The 14,190-nt window shown below is 39.8% G+C and overlaps 1 protein-coding gene across 1 annotated transcript in view; it reads right to left on the bottom strand.

The window, feature by feature from the left end:
* The window catches only part of SLC3A1 (solute carrier family 3 member 1), a 36,713-nt gene extending 34,925 nt beyond the window's left edge, over positions 1-1,788 (bottom strand). Inside the window, exon 1 of the mRNA XM_082851888.1 lies at positions 1,728-1,788. The gene's annotated coding sequence lies outside the window, so the exon portion shown is untranslated. The remainder of the gene's footprint in view (positions 1-1,727) is intronic.
* Positions 1,789-14,190: the final 12,402 nt, after the last annotated feature.

The following is a 14,190-nucleotide window of genomic DNA, read 5'->3' as shown; positions in this document are numbered from 1 at the left end:
ACATTTTCAGAGGCTAAAAATAAATAAATGGGGCTAGCTGTACTGGATTTTAAAATAAAAACTCCAGAAAAATGAAGAGTTGTTACTGAAGAAGGATAAGTCAAAAGATCAATTGAACAGATTGGAGTCATCAAAAATGGACCCCTACTCCCTATACAGAAGGGAATTTAGAATATGAAAAGTGAGGAAAAGAGAGATTTTTTAGTAAGTGATGTTGGACAATTGGATAAGGAGAGGAAGTATAATATGATCAGAATCATGTGGGAAAAAATAGCACGCACATTTGTGCATGCATGTTGAATTTCAGCTAGTGGTTGCCTGGAGGCTGAGAATAAGAGAATGAGGATGAGAATCCTTGGACTTAATGCTTTTCTTGTACCTATACTTGGACTTATACTTTACCCTGAGTTATCTGTCCTTAGCATATATGACTTTCATAATAAAAAGAGGGGAGAAAATGTTCATATCCTTTAACTCAGCAATTCCACTTCCAAAACTCTATCTTAAGGAAATAATTCAGGACAGGGACAAAAGTTTATGAATAATAGGCTTATTAATTAGTGTTATTTATTACAACAAATATTGGGAACAACCAAAATGTTCAAGACTAGCTAAGTAAATTATTGTACATCCATGTTATAGAATATTAGTCATTGAGCATATTTTCGAGGATTTTTAATGACATGGAAGAAATCCCACATTATTGCATTGAGTGGGGAAAATGCAGGCTATAAAGTAGTTGTCCTAATTATGTAAAAAAAATTTTTTTCATGTAGATTTGTAAAGTCCTATTAGAAAAAGTGTTTACAGTGTTTATCTCTGGGTTCTAAGATTATGCGTGATACCCATTTTGTTCTTTAAACTTTTTCTGATTTTTCTGATTTTTCTGTAATGAATATGTATTACTCGTCCATTAGAAAAAATGTAAGTTAGGAAACCCTGAGTTTGGAGTCTCCCTAGAACTTCCAGTCAGGTGCTAGAGTTCAGTTTAAGGTGACTCCTCCTAACATCAGCCATCTAAAATTCATAAATATCCCATACTCGAGATTTAAACTAAAGAGAGAAAAAAAAAAGCAAACTTCAAAAAGCAGAAAGAAAACATGGATTCAATGAACAAGTATGGAAACGCTGGAGAGAAGAGGAAGTTGGCGGCAATTCGGAAAAGATAGCCACAAAGTTAAGAATTCCAAACAAATACAAAGTATCAGTATTACTTACTTTCAAGGTGACTTAGAAGGAAATATTGATTGTAGAAAGCCAAACACACTGACTGTTAAAACTTCTAAACATGAATAAGGAACAAGAACACTAAGGAAGCTTTAAGAGCTAACTCTGATAATCAAAACAAAGAATCAGAGATAATGAAGATAATCTCTCAGTAAATTCAAATCCCAGGTGAGTTACACAATCACAATAATAAAACAAAGAAGAATGAACTATCTAGAAAACAGATAACAGAACAATGGAGGCTATCACAGGACCCAGAAACATCCTGCAATTAAACAGAAACAAACATATAGAAAGCAGTAATCAATTAAAAAATGTATTTTTATATTATATATATGTATTTTAAAATATATATGTACTAGGATTCATTAAATGAATTTTAAAGCCATTCACTCATAAAGACTTCCACTCAGCAGCAAACCCACCAAAATAACTTACAGTATATAACCTGTCAGATTAGTAAACATTTAAAATAGAAAGATTTTCCATATTGCATTTACCTGTTTATAGCCTCTGTGATCTAAGGGTAGGATCTGCTGCATAGTCATCTTTAAGTTCCCAGCATCCAGTTCAGTGCCTGGTAGATTATTAAATGAATAAAAGTAGTTACTTAAAGATAGATAGACCTAACCCTATGCTGAAGAAAAAGGGGGGGATGAAAAAAAGGGGGCAGGAGGGGAAGCAGGGGGATTAGAAGGAAGAGGTGGAGAGGGGAGGGGGGGAAAAGAAAAGTGGAAAGTACATTCTGCACAAAAATGTAGATTTTTATCACTTAGCCAAATGTTCTTACCTTGACACAGTTTCATGAGTGAAATTTTAAGTCAGAGGAAGTGAGATTCAAGCTTGCCTCCACTACTTGCTCTCTGTTTGATCTTGGACAAAATTTTCTCTGAGCCTCTGTTACCTCAGCTGTAAAACAGTTTTAAGTAGAAGGAAACACTAAAATAGATTTGTCCCAGCTAGAGAAGGAAGTTCAATTTATATAACCATTGAAATCAAAGGAAAATATCTAAACATGTTTTTGCTGGAAGTTAAGCTATTTTAAAACATTTTTATAACAAAGTATAACAAAACAAATAGCAAAAGAAATGTTAACAGAACTTGAAAATGTGACAGATGTCAGGACAAAACCTTACTATTTCTACGTATAAAGAATGAATGCAAACCTTTAAAATCAATAGCTAAATTACATTCAATAAGATTAAAAAGGATTGCAAATTATATATAAGAAATTAACATCACATAAAAGTTACTGAAAAAAAGTACCTTTCTGAAGGAATTAAAGAAATACAAATTAAAACATTAAGGTACATGATAGATTAATTGTATTAGTAGCTAATTAATGGCATCCCTGTATCCCTTAATGGTCTTTTGCCCCATCATTCCTTAGTCCCTTGACACACAGAGTCTGGACTTAGACGTATGGCTTGCTTTGGCCAATGGCACAAAAAGAAACTTGACACAAAAAGAGGCTTTAAAAAGTACTCCTCTTCTAGATCACTGCCATCACGGGTAGATTAGGTCCAGGCTGGTCTGCTGCAGGATGTGGGAGATAATGGGAAGGACTCTGGAGCCTTCCCATCGAGGGTCCTCTAGATTAGCCAGTCCCCAGGCAGCCAGCCATTTGACCACAGATGCTTGAGTGAGTCCAGCCAGGACCAGTGTTCAAACTGGCCTATGAACAACTGTAGTGTCATGAAAATTAGTAAATGGTTGGGTTACTTTTTGGCTTTGACCTTTAAAAAACAGACTGATTGAGGGATAATTGACATACAATAAACTGCACTCTGAAGTATACGATTTGATGTTTTAACATGTATATATACCCATGAAAGCATCACCACAATCAAAATAATGAACATGTCCATCACCTGCAAAAGTGTCCTCTTGCCCCTTCGTAGTCCCTCCCTCCTACCCCTCCCTGCACCTCACCCTCACCGGCCACAGCCTATGCCTGTCCCTGCTTTCTGATCTGCTTTCTATCACTATAGATTAGTTTGCATTTTCTGGATTTTTATATAAACGGAATCATCCATACAGTATGTAATTTTTGTCTGGTTTCTTTTACTCAGCATAATTATTTGGACATTTATCCAACTTGTATGTATCAATATTTCATTCATTTTTATTAACTAACACTTTTTTTTTAGAGGAAGCTGTAGTTTTACAGAAAAATTGAACAGAAACTACAGAGAGTTTCCATATACCCCCCTCTTCTCTTCTACGTCTGCAGTTTCTCTTATTATTAGCATCGTACATTTCATGTACAATTGATGAACCAATATTGATACATTATTAACTATAGTCCCTAGTTTGCATTAAGGTTCACTTCGCATTGTACAGTTCTAAGGGTTTTGACAAATGCACAGTCATGTATCCACCTTTATAGTGTCATAATGGAATTGTTTCACTTTCTCGAAAATACCCTGTGCTTCACATAATCATCCCTCCATCCCCCTGAACCCCTGGCAACCACTGATCTTTTTACTGTCTCTATAGCTTTGCCTTTTCCAGAATGTCATATAGTTGGAATAATATAGTATAAGCCTTTTCAGACTGGCTTCTTTCATTTAGTAATATGCATTTAAGTTTCCCTTATGTCTTTTTGTGGCTTAATAGATCTTTTCAGTGCCAAATAATATTCCATTGTCTGGATGTACCAGAGTTTGTCCATTTACCTACTGAAAGACATCTTAGTTGCTTCCAAGTTTTGGCAATTTTAAGGCTACTGTAAACCATCACGTGCAGGTTTTTGTGTGGACGTAAGTATTCAACTCCTTTTGGTAAATACCAAGGAGTGTGATGGTTGGATTTTATGGTAAGACTCTATTTTGCTTTGCAAGACACTGTCAGACTGTCTTCTATTTTGGAAGGCTGTACCATTTTGCATTCCCACCAGCAATGAATGAGAGTTCCTTGTTGCTCCACGTCCTTGCTAATGTTTAGAGTTGTTGGTGTTTTGGATATAAGCCATTCTAATATGATTATAGTGGTATCCCAGTGTTTAGTTAATTCCTTTCTATCATGGAGTAGTATTCCACTCTATGAATATACACCACTGTTGATAACTGAACATGTATTTTTTTTCCAGTTTTGTACTGTTATAAATAAAACTGCTGTGAACAGTCAGGTACAAATTTTTGTAATGATATAGTTTTCTTTTCTCTTGGGTGAACACCTAGGAGCAGATGGCTGGATCATATGGAAGGTGTACATTGTCTATGTTTAACCGTGTAAGAAACTGCCGAACTATTTCAGAAAGTGCTTGCACCATCTTACGTTACATTCAGCAGCGTCTGAGGTTCTAGTTCTTTCACATCCTTGCCAGCACTTGCTATGTTCAGTCTGTTTAATTTTTGTGATTCTAGTATGTAAGTAGTGGTATTTCATTGCTGTTTTAATTTGCACATCCCTTTTTTTTTTTTTTTTTTTTTGCTGTACGCGGGCCTCTCACTGTTGTGGCCTCTCCCGTTGCGGAGCACAGTCTCCGGACGCGCAGGCTCAGCGGCCACGGCTCACGGGCCCAGCCGCTCCGCGGCATGTGGGATCCTCCCGGACCGGGGCACGAACCCATGTCCCCTGCATCGGCAGGCAGACTCTCAACCACTGCGCCACCAGGGAAGCCCTGCACATCCCTTTTGAATAATGATGTTGAGTATCTTTTCAGTGCTTTTTTGCCACCCGTTATCTTTCTGGTGAAGTTGATGCTGGCTAGGGGGTGAGCTAGGGGGTCTCAGTTCTCTACCCATGGGTGTCTCCATGCTGTCTCTCCACATTGGCTACTTTGGGCTTCCTCATAGCATTCTGGCATGATCCCAAATGTGAGTGTCCCAGATGAAGAGAGAAAGCAAGGCAGAAACTGCATGCTTTTTGTGACCTAGCCTCAGAAGTCACATAGCATCTTTTTGACTGTACTTGATGTACCAAGGCCAGAGCCCATGTGAGAAGTTACAGAGCAAAGGACATACAGGGAAGCCATTAACTGGGCTTTTAATGCAATTAATCTATCATGTACCTTCACAACACTTTTTTAGAAAATAAATTTATTTTTATTTTTTTATTTTTGGCTGCATTGGGTCTTTGCTGCTACGCGTGGGCTTTCTCTAGTTGCGGTGAGCGGGGGCTACTCTTTGTTGCGGTGCAAGGGCTTCTTATTGTGGTGGCTTCTCTTGTTGCGGAGCACAGGCTCTAGGCGCATAGGCTTCAGTAGTTGTGGCTTGTGGGCTCTATAGTTGTGGCACACGGGCTTAGTTGCTCCACAGCATGTGGGGTCTTCCTGGACGAGGGCTCGAACCCGTGTCCCCTGAATTGGCAGGCAGATTCTTAACCACTGCGCCACCAGGGAAGCCCTGGTTTTGTTTTTGAAAGTAGCCATCCTCATGAGTGTGAAGCTGTACATCACTGTGGTTTTGATTTGCATTTCCCTGATGATGTGTGATATTGAGCATCTTTCATGTGCTTGTTAGCCATTTGCATATCATCTTTGGAGAAAGGTCTATTCAAGTCCTTTGCTCATTTTAAAAATCAGCAAATAAATCATTATTTGCTGTTGAGTTGTAACAGTGTTTTTTTTGTTTTGTTTATTTATTTATTTATTTATGGCTGCATTGCGTCTTTGCTGCTGTGCGCGGGCTTCCTCTAGTTGCGGCGAGCAGGGGCTATTCTTCATTGTGGTGCATGGGCTTCTCACTGCAGTGGCTTCTCTTGTTGCAGGGTACGGGCTCTAGGCACACAGGCTTCAGTAGTTGCGGCACACGGGCTCAGTAGTTGTGGCTTGTGGGCTCTAGAGAGCAGACTCAGTAGTTGAAGCGCACGGGCTTAGTTGCTCAGCGGCATATGGGATCTTCCCAAACCAGGGATTGAACCCGTGTCCCCTGCCTTGGCAGGCGGATTCTTAACCCCTGTGCCACCAGGGAAGTCCTGAAAAAAATAATCTGTGTCCTAAACAATAAATATTCCATCAGCTAGTTTGTGTGTAATTAGAACAATGATGCCCAAACTTTGGGATTTTATAGGCAAGGAAAATTCCAAAAAAAAAAAAAATTGGAAATCGAAATATGGTACCAGCATTTTATTTTGCTCAATAAAGATATTAACAAATAATCTAGGATTCAGGCCAAGATGGTAGAGTAGGAAGCCCCTGAGCTCACCTCCTCCCACGTAAGTTTGGCACACCAAAATCACAACTATTTGCAGAGCAACTACGGATGTGAACCACACGAAGAATAGCAGAAAAGATCTACAACTAAAGATATAAAGAAAGAACCACAAAGAGCTTCCCTGGTGGCGCAGTGGTTGAGAGTCCGCCTGCCGATGCAGGGGACACGGGTTCGTGCCCCGGTCTGAGAGGATCCCACATGCCGTGGAGCGGCTGGGCCCGTGAGCCATGCCCGCTGAGCCTGCGCGTCCGGAGCCTGTGTTCCGCAACGGGAGTGGCCACAACAGTGAGAGGCCCGCGTACCGCAAAAAAAAAAAAAAAAAAAAGAACCACAATGAGACAGGTAGGAGAGGCAGAGTCGCGATGTAGTCAAGACCCACACCCCAGGGTAGGCAACTCATAAACGGGAGGATAATTACAATTGTACAGGTTCTCTCCAACAAGCAAGGGGTCTGAGTCCCACATTGGGCTCCCCAGCCTGGGGGTCCTGCACCAGGAAGACGAGCCCCCAGAATGTTTGGCTTTGAAGGCCAGCAGGGATTACTTTTGGGAGAGCAGAGGGCTGTGGGAAATAAGAGTCTCCACTCTTTTTTTTTTTTTTCTCGGTACGCGGGCCTCTCACTGTTGTGGCCTCTCCCATTGCGGAGCACAGGCTCCGGACGCGCAGGCTCAGCGGCCATGACTCACGGGCCCAGCCGCTCCACGGCATGTGGGATCTTCCCGGACCGGGGCACAAACCCGTGTCCCCTACATTGGTAGGCGGACTCTCAACCACTGCGCCACCAGGGAAGCCCCTAGAGTCTCCACTCTTAACAGGCACACACAAAACCTCACATGCTCAAGGACGCAGGGCAGAAGTAGTAATTTGAAAGGAGCCTGGGTTGGACCCACTTGTGGATCTTGGAGAGCCTCCTGGAGAGGCAGGAGACAACTGGGACTCACCCTGGGAACATAGATGCTGGCGGCAGCCATTTCTGGGATCTCATCCCAACATGAGGACACTGTACTGGCAAGTGCCATTTTGGAATCCTCCCTCTAGCTAATGAGCACTGGGACCTGGTCTCGCCTGCCAGCCATTTGGCTCTAGTACTAGGACACCCCAGGCCAGGCATCTAGCTGGGTGGGACACGGCCATACCCACCAGCAGGTTGGCTGCTGAGAGCCACCTGAATCTGCAGTCTCCCTGAGACCTGGGCTTGCCCACCAGAGGGCCCAGGACCCCGTCCCCACTCACCAGTGGGCCAGCACTAGCCCTGGGACCAGCCTCACCCACCAGTGGGGTTACATGAGCCCTGGGGCCACAGTGGCCCCATAGCCAGCCATGTCAAGACCTGGCCCACCTACCCAGCAGGCCAATACCAGCTCCAGGACACCATGGATCCCACAGCCATCATTGTCAGGAACCAGCCTCACCCACCAGCAGGCTGACACTAGCTCCAGGACCCCCGACCCTACAGCCAGCTAACCTGGGATCCAGCTTGCCAACCAGTGAGCCAGCACTAGCCCAAGCACCCCTGTCCCTCCCACAAGCTCTGTAGCCAGCTGCCTGTGACATGGCCCTGCTCCACCAGTGGGCTGGCACCAAGACCAGGACTCCCTTGGCCATGCAGCCAGTCATGCCAGGACCCAATCCTGCCCACCAGAGCCTGGCAGCCTCTGCACTAGGCAGGGCCTGACCACCAACCAGACCAGAGGCCAACCACACCTACCAGCACACCCACAGTACCCTCTGACACAACAGAAGGACTCAAGCAGCTCACATAGAGGGAACTCCTAGAGCATATAGCTCTGGTGACCACAAGGGAGTGTGCTGCTAAGCCCCACAGGATGTTTCCTACATAAGACCACTTCTCCAAGACTGGAAAACGCAACCAACCTACCAAATACATAGAAATAAAAACAGTGAATCAGGCAAAATGAGGCAACAGAGGAATATTCTAACAAACATTTAGAGAAGAGTTAACACCTATTTTTCTCAAACTATTCCAAAGCAGAGGAAGGAATGCTTCTGAAATCATTCTATGAGGCCAGCATCATCCTGATACCAAAACCAGGTAAAGATATCAAACACAAATTACAGGCCAATATCACTGATGAATGTAGATGTAAAAATCCTCATCAAAATGAATTCAATAGTATATTAAAAAGATCATACACCATGATCAAGTGGGATTTATTCCAAGGATGCAAAGATGGTTCAGTATTCACAAATCAAACGATACATCACATTAACAAAATGAAGGATAAAAATCATATGATCATCTCAATAGGTACAGAAAAAGGTTTTGTAAAAACTCAAGATCGATTTATGATAAAAACTCTTAACAAAGTGGGTATAGAGGAAATGTACCTCAACATAATAAAGACCATATACAACAAGCCCATAGTGAACATCATACTCAACAGTGAAAAACTGAAAGCATTTGCTCTAAGATCAAGAACAAGACAAGGATGTCCACTCTTGCCACTTTTTTTTTTTTTTTTTTTTTTTTTGCAGTACGCGGGCCTCTCACTGTTGTGGCCTCTCCCATTGCGGAGCACAGGCTCCGGACGCACAGGCTCAGCAGCCATGGCTCACGGGCCCAGCCGCTCCACGGCATGTGGGATCCTCCCAGACCGGGGCATGAACCCACGTCCCCTGCATCGGCAGGCGGACTTTCAACCACTGCGCCACAAGGGAAGCCCCATCTTGCCATTTTTTATTCAACATAGTATTGGCAGTCCTAGCCATAGTGATCAGATAAGAAAAAGAAATAAAAGGAATCCAAATTGGAAGGGGAGAAGTAAAACAGTCATTGCACATTACATAGAAAATCCTAAAGATGCCACAAGAAAACTACTAGAACTCATCAATAAATTCAGTAAAGTGCTGTCCTCTCTTCTTGTGGGTGGAGTGACAATTTCATGGTAACTTATCTTCACTAGCACGGTGAAATGGGAAAGTCTGGGGCCAAATAGACATGTGTTTGAATCCCAGATCAGCCAGTTCTAAGCTTTGTGGTCTTGGGTAATTCATTCAGCCTCTTTACATGGATCTCAGCTTTTTCATCGGCTACACTTACTTCATAGTGTTGTTATGAAGATTAAATAAAATACACATAAATTTTAAATTTTAATTAAATTTAAATGATTTAAATTTAATTAAATAGCATATACAAATTACCTACCAGTGGCAATAGGCTCCTCCTGTAAAGGTTGGTTAGGTTCCTCCCCAGCAAAGAGCTTTGCAGAGCAAGGCCTATGTCACTGATAAAAGTTGCTACTGTTAACATTATAATTATAATAATAACAATTACTATCAAGTATTAAGTATCAGGACAATGGGGTCTACTCACTACATTTACAGAACTAAAGGGAACCTCTCAAATTATCCTTCACAAAACAAGAATGATCTGCTTAAAGGTAATTCCTCCATCCTCAGTTATCCTAAGAGGCAACTGGAAAGTTCTCTCACTAAATAAGAAATACTAGTTTTAATAAATATTAGTTCTAAAATATTAGTACTAAAACTAATAAATATTAGTTCTCTTTCATAGTAAAAACTGGCAAGAAGCGGCAGATCATAATATCTACCATCATATACTTCTTGCTTCTATTTCCTCTATTTCCACTTTAAAAATATATTTGTTTAATTTGAATAAGACCATGAGGACAAGGACTCTTAGTTCTTTCAAGTTCTACTTAATGATAGTACTTTTACTTGAATCATAATTGATCATTTGTTAGTCCATAATTAGTAACTCAGCTTTAAATCGGGGGAAATGATCTCAATATAGGGAGCACCACAAGTTGTATAGGTTCTAGTCACTGATGTTAGTCATGTCCTTATCTACTCCTTATAACCAAGAATGAAAAATTGTGGAACTAAATCTTCAACAGAAGTGAATTTGATTTGTTGGACTATTTTAACAAGAGTAGTAGTCATCTTTGGTTACTTGCTAAATATAAAAAAGTATAGTCTTATAGAAGGGGAAACAAAATAGAAGTAAAACCTACTCTCTGAAATTTACACTTGTAACTAAGGCAAACTTTACCAAGCAAAGTCATAATCGAATACATGAAATATTTTGTTAGCTATCTTGGACAAATATCTTCATATTTTCCAGGAATGAGAGATTTTTTGTACACAGTTCATCACACAGAGTCACAGAATATGCACACCCTGATTTTGATATGGAGCCTTCCTAATGAACACTTTATTATTGTAGGGGAGGAATAATATCTTTCTCCTCTACCCTTTTAAGTTCTCGACTGAGACCCCTGTAACAAAAGGCATATTAACAAGAAAAAAGCATACAAATTCATATAATGTAAGTTTTATCATGAGAGCCTTCATAAGGGAATGAGAACCCGAAGAAATGGGTTTTATGCTAAGTTTGCTGAAGAATGGAAAGATATAATAGGACAAAAGGTATGAGGTAAGAGTAGGAAACTGGAGAAACTTAGCAAGGCTAATATTTATTCAGAGTCTTCTCTGTGTCCCTTTGTCTTCAGAGATAAAGATGCTCCTTTCCTCCTGGTATGGGGAGGGCATAAATCTCTCACAAGAGGGTTTTATGACCTGCTTCAGGGAAGGTCAGAACATCCTTACTGCATGTGCCATTTCTCAAATTCCTTCAGCTTAAAATGTTCAATATGCCAAGGTGCCATATTTTGGGGTAACATGTCCTGAACCCCATCATTACCATTATTAGTTCTCTTCATAGAAGTACCTATGTTATTTGAGTCTACGAACCCTTTGTCACAACAAGTAGTGGATTTGCTTTGGGGGGTGTTTATAATTTCCAACCAGGGTCAGCAAACTTTTGTCCCAGGTCAAATCCAGCCCAATACATGTTTCTGTAAATGAAGTTTTATTTGAATACATCCACTTGCGCTTGTTTATATCTGTGGCTCCTTGCCACAATAGAAGAGTTGAGAGACAGAGACCATTTGGTCCTCAAAGCCTAAAATATTTACCCTCTGGCCCTTTACAGACAAAGTTTGTCAACCTAGACCTACAGAATAAAGAGCAATAACTAAATATGTTAAGGGATTATTATTTTTAAGAAGTTATCACTCTGGGCTTCCCTGGTGGCGCAGTGGTTAAGTATCCGTCTGCCAATGCAGGGGACACAGGTTCGAGCCCTGGTCTGGGAAGATCCCACATGCCATGGAGCAACTAAGCCCGTGCGCCACAACTACTGAGCTCTAGAGACTGTGCCACAACTACTGAAGCCCGCACTCCTAGAGCCCGTGCTCCACAACAAGAGAAGCCACCGCAATGAGAAGCCTGCGCACCGCAACAAGGAGTAGCCCCCGCTCGCCACAACTAGAGAAAGCCTGCGCGCAGCAACAAAGACCCAACGCAGCCAAAAATAAAAAAATAAATTAAAAAAGAAAAAGTTATCACTCCAAAAGCCTCTAAGGATGCAACCCTAAGTCTATATACCTTTGTACCAGAAAGGCAATAGTCTTGCTTTAAAAAGTAGAATTCTACTTTCCGAAGCTTGAGGAAACACCAAAATGAAAGTCAAAATTAAAACGGAGGCACTCTACTCCTTATACGTAGTAAATGAAATTATTTTTGGTTTGGGGAATGTTGCATTAGTGAGGATGCCATGCAAAAGAGAGAGTTCTAAAAGGTTACAAAACTGTGGCTCTTGAGGAAATCAACTATGGGCATCTTCTATAGCTGGATTTCAATAAAAATTTTAATTACTCTTACAAAATTTTAACTTTATGTTTTATTAGTAAGCCTTCCTGATTGTTGGGAGAGGGTAGCAGATGGGATTATATAATAAAGTGGACTTGATCAATTTATATCCATCAACATCATATAATTCAATCCATTTAAATAGATCATCCAACCCCATCAGCCCAGCAGCTGCTCAAGAAAACCATTAAGTAATTAATCAAATAAAAAATACATTCATATATACAGATAACTACTAAATAAATACATAAATAGTAAATCCCTGGTGTTACTTACCCTAAGCAGGTCACATAGAGGAGCACATGTGAAAAGTAACTCAGTATAAAATTTGGACTATTCTTCTCTTGTGAATTTTATCTCAAGTTCATATCTTTGGAAATATGTTAAAATGAAGATTATTAAATATAAAACAGATCTGAAAGAATATTATAGCAAATACCCATAAACCCAAATTTACATTAACATTCTTATTCTTTTTATTATTTTTTTCTTTTAGTCAGATTCATGACATATAAAATACATACTTAACCACTCTTAGGTGTATGATTGGATGAGTTTTGACAAATGTCTAGTTATGTAACCACCACCACAATCATGGTATAGAACAGTTCCATAGCCCCCAAAAGTTCCCTCATGTCCCTCCCACCAGCCCCTGGCAACAACTCATCTGCTGTCACTAAATTTTGCCTTTTCTCAAATTGTAGATAAATGAAATCATACAGTATGATGTTTTTTTGTGTCTGTCTTCTTTCACTTAACATAATGCTTCTGAGATTCACCCATGTTGTTGCATGAATTAGTAGTTTGTTCCTTTTATTGCTAATTAGCATTCATTGTATGGATGCGGTTTATCCTTTCACCAATGATGAACTTTTGAGGTGTTTCCAGTTTGGGACCATAAAAAAGCTTTTATGAACATTCATGTAGATTTTTGTGTGGACATGTTTTCATTTCTCTTGGGTATATACTGAGGAGTGGAATTGCTGGGTCATAAGGTTAGTACAATATTTAAGTTTATAAGAAATTGTCAAACTGTCTTCTGAAACGGTTGGACTTTTACCTACCCATGAGCAATATGTGAGCGTTCCACTTACTGCACATTCTCGCTGACTTTTGGCAATGCCAGTCTTTGTAACTATAGTCATTCTAGTGAGTTGTAGCAGTATTACAATTTGTACTTCCTTAATGACTAGTAACTTGGAGCATTGGTGCTTATGTGCTATTTGTATTTTTTCCTTGGTAAAATCCTCAATTTTTCAATATTTACATATTTAAAAAATATATCTATTATAAACACCACTCCTTAATCAGAGATGTTTTGCCTTAGCCTTGCCTTTCCATTTTCTTAACAGTCTCTCTCTGTGGAAGAGCAGAAGTTATTCTTATCTGAGCTTTGCCTAACCCAAGTTCCTCCAATGTTTTCATCTAGAAGTTTTAGTTCTCACAGTTAAGTCTGTGATTCAAGTTAATTTTTGTGTGACATAAGGGGATAAAAGTTGATTTTAAAAAATATATAGGTATGTGTTTATTCCAGAACTATTTGTGGAAGAGACTTTCCTTTCTCCAAATTACTGTCAGCTTTGTGAAAAATCAAGTGACCATATAGGTGTTACATAGTTACAGTGTCTAGTTTTAGACTCTCTATTGTGTTCCACAGATTATATATATATACACACACACATATGTATATGTGTCTATTTATATATATATATACATATATATATATATATATATACACACTGATTCCAAAAGCACATTATCTTAATTACTGTAGCTTTAGAGTAATTCTTGCAATCAGGCATTATAAATCCTCCAATTTAATCCTTTATCAAAGTTGTTTTGACTATTTGAGATCCAATTGCATTTAGATATAAATTTTAGAATCAGCTTGTTAAATTCTACCAAAAAAATGGCTAAGCATTTTGATTAGGGTTTCATTTAATCTATAAATCAATTTGGCTTTGACATCTTAACCATATTAAAACTTTCATCCAATAATGTGGTATCTCTCCGTTTATTTAGGTCTTCTCTCAAAATGGTTTGTAGTTTTCTGCGTTCAGGTCTTGCACATACTTCATGAAATTTATCTCCAAGTATTTCATGGTTTTTG

This window comes from Leucopleurus acutus, assembly GCF_964270905.1.
Source record: "Leucopleurus acutus genome assembly, chromosome: 12".
Taxonomy (NCBI): Eukaryota; Metazoa; Chordata; class Mammalia; order Artiodactyla; family Delphinidae; genus Leucopleurus; species Leucopleurus acutus.
Note: the sequence above shows the minus strand (reverse complement) of the source record. Positions and strands in the feature narration are given on the sequence as shown.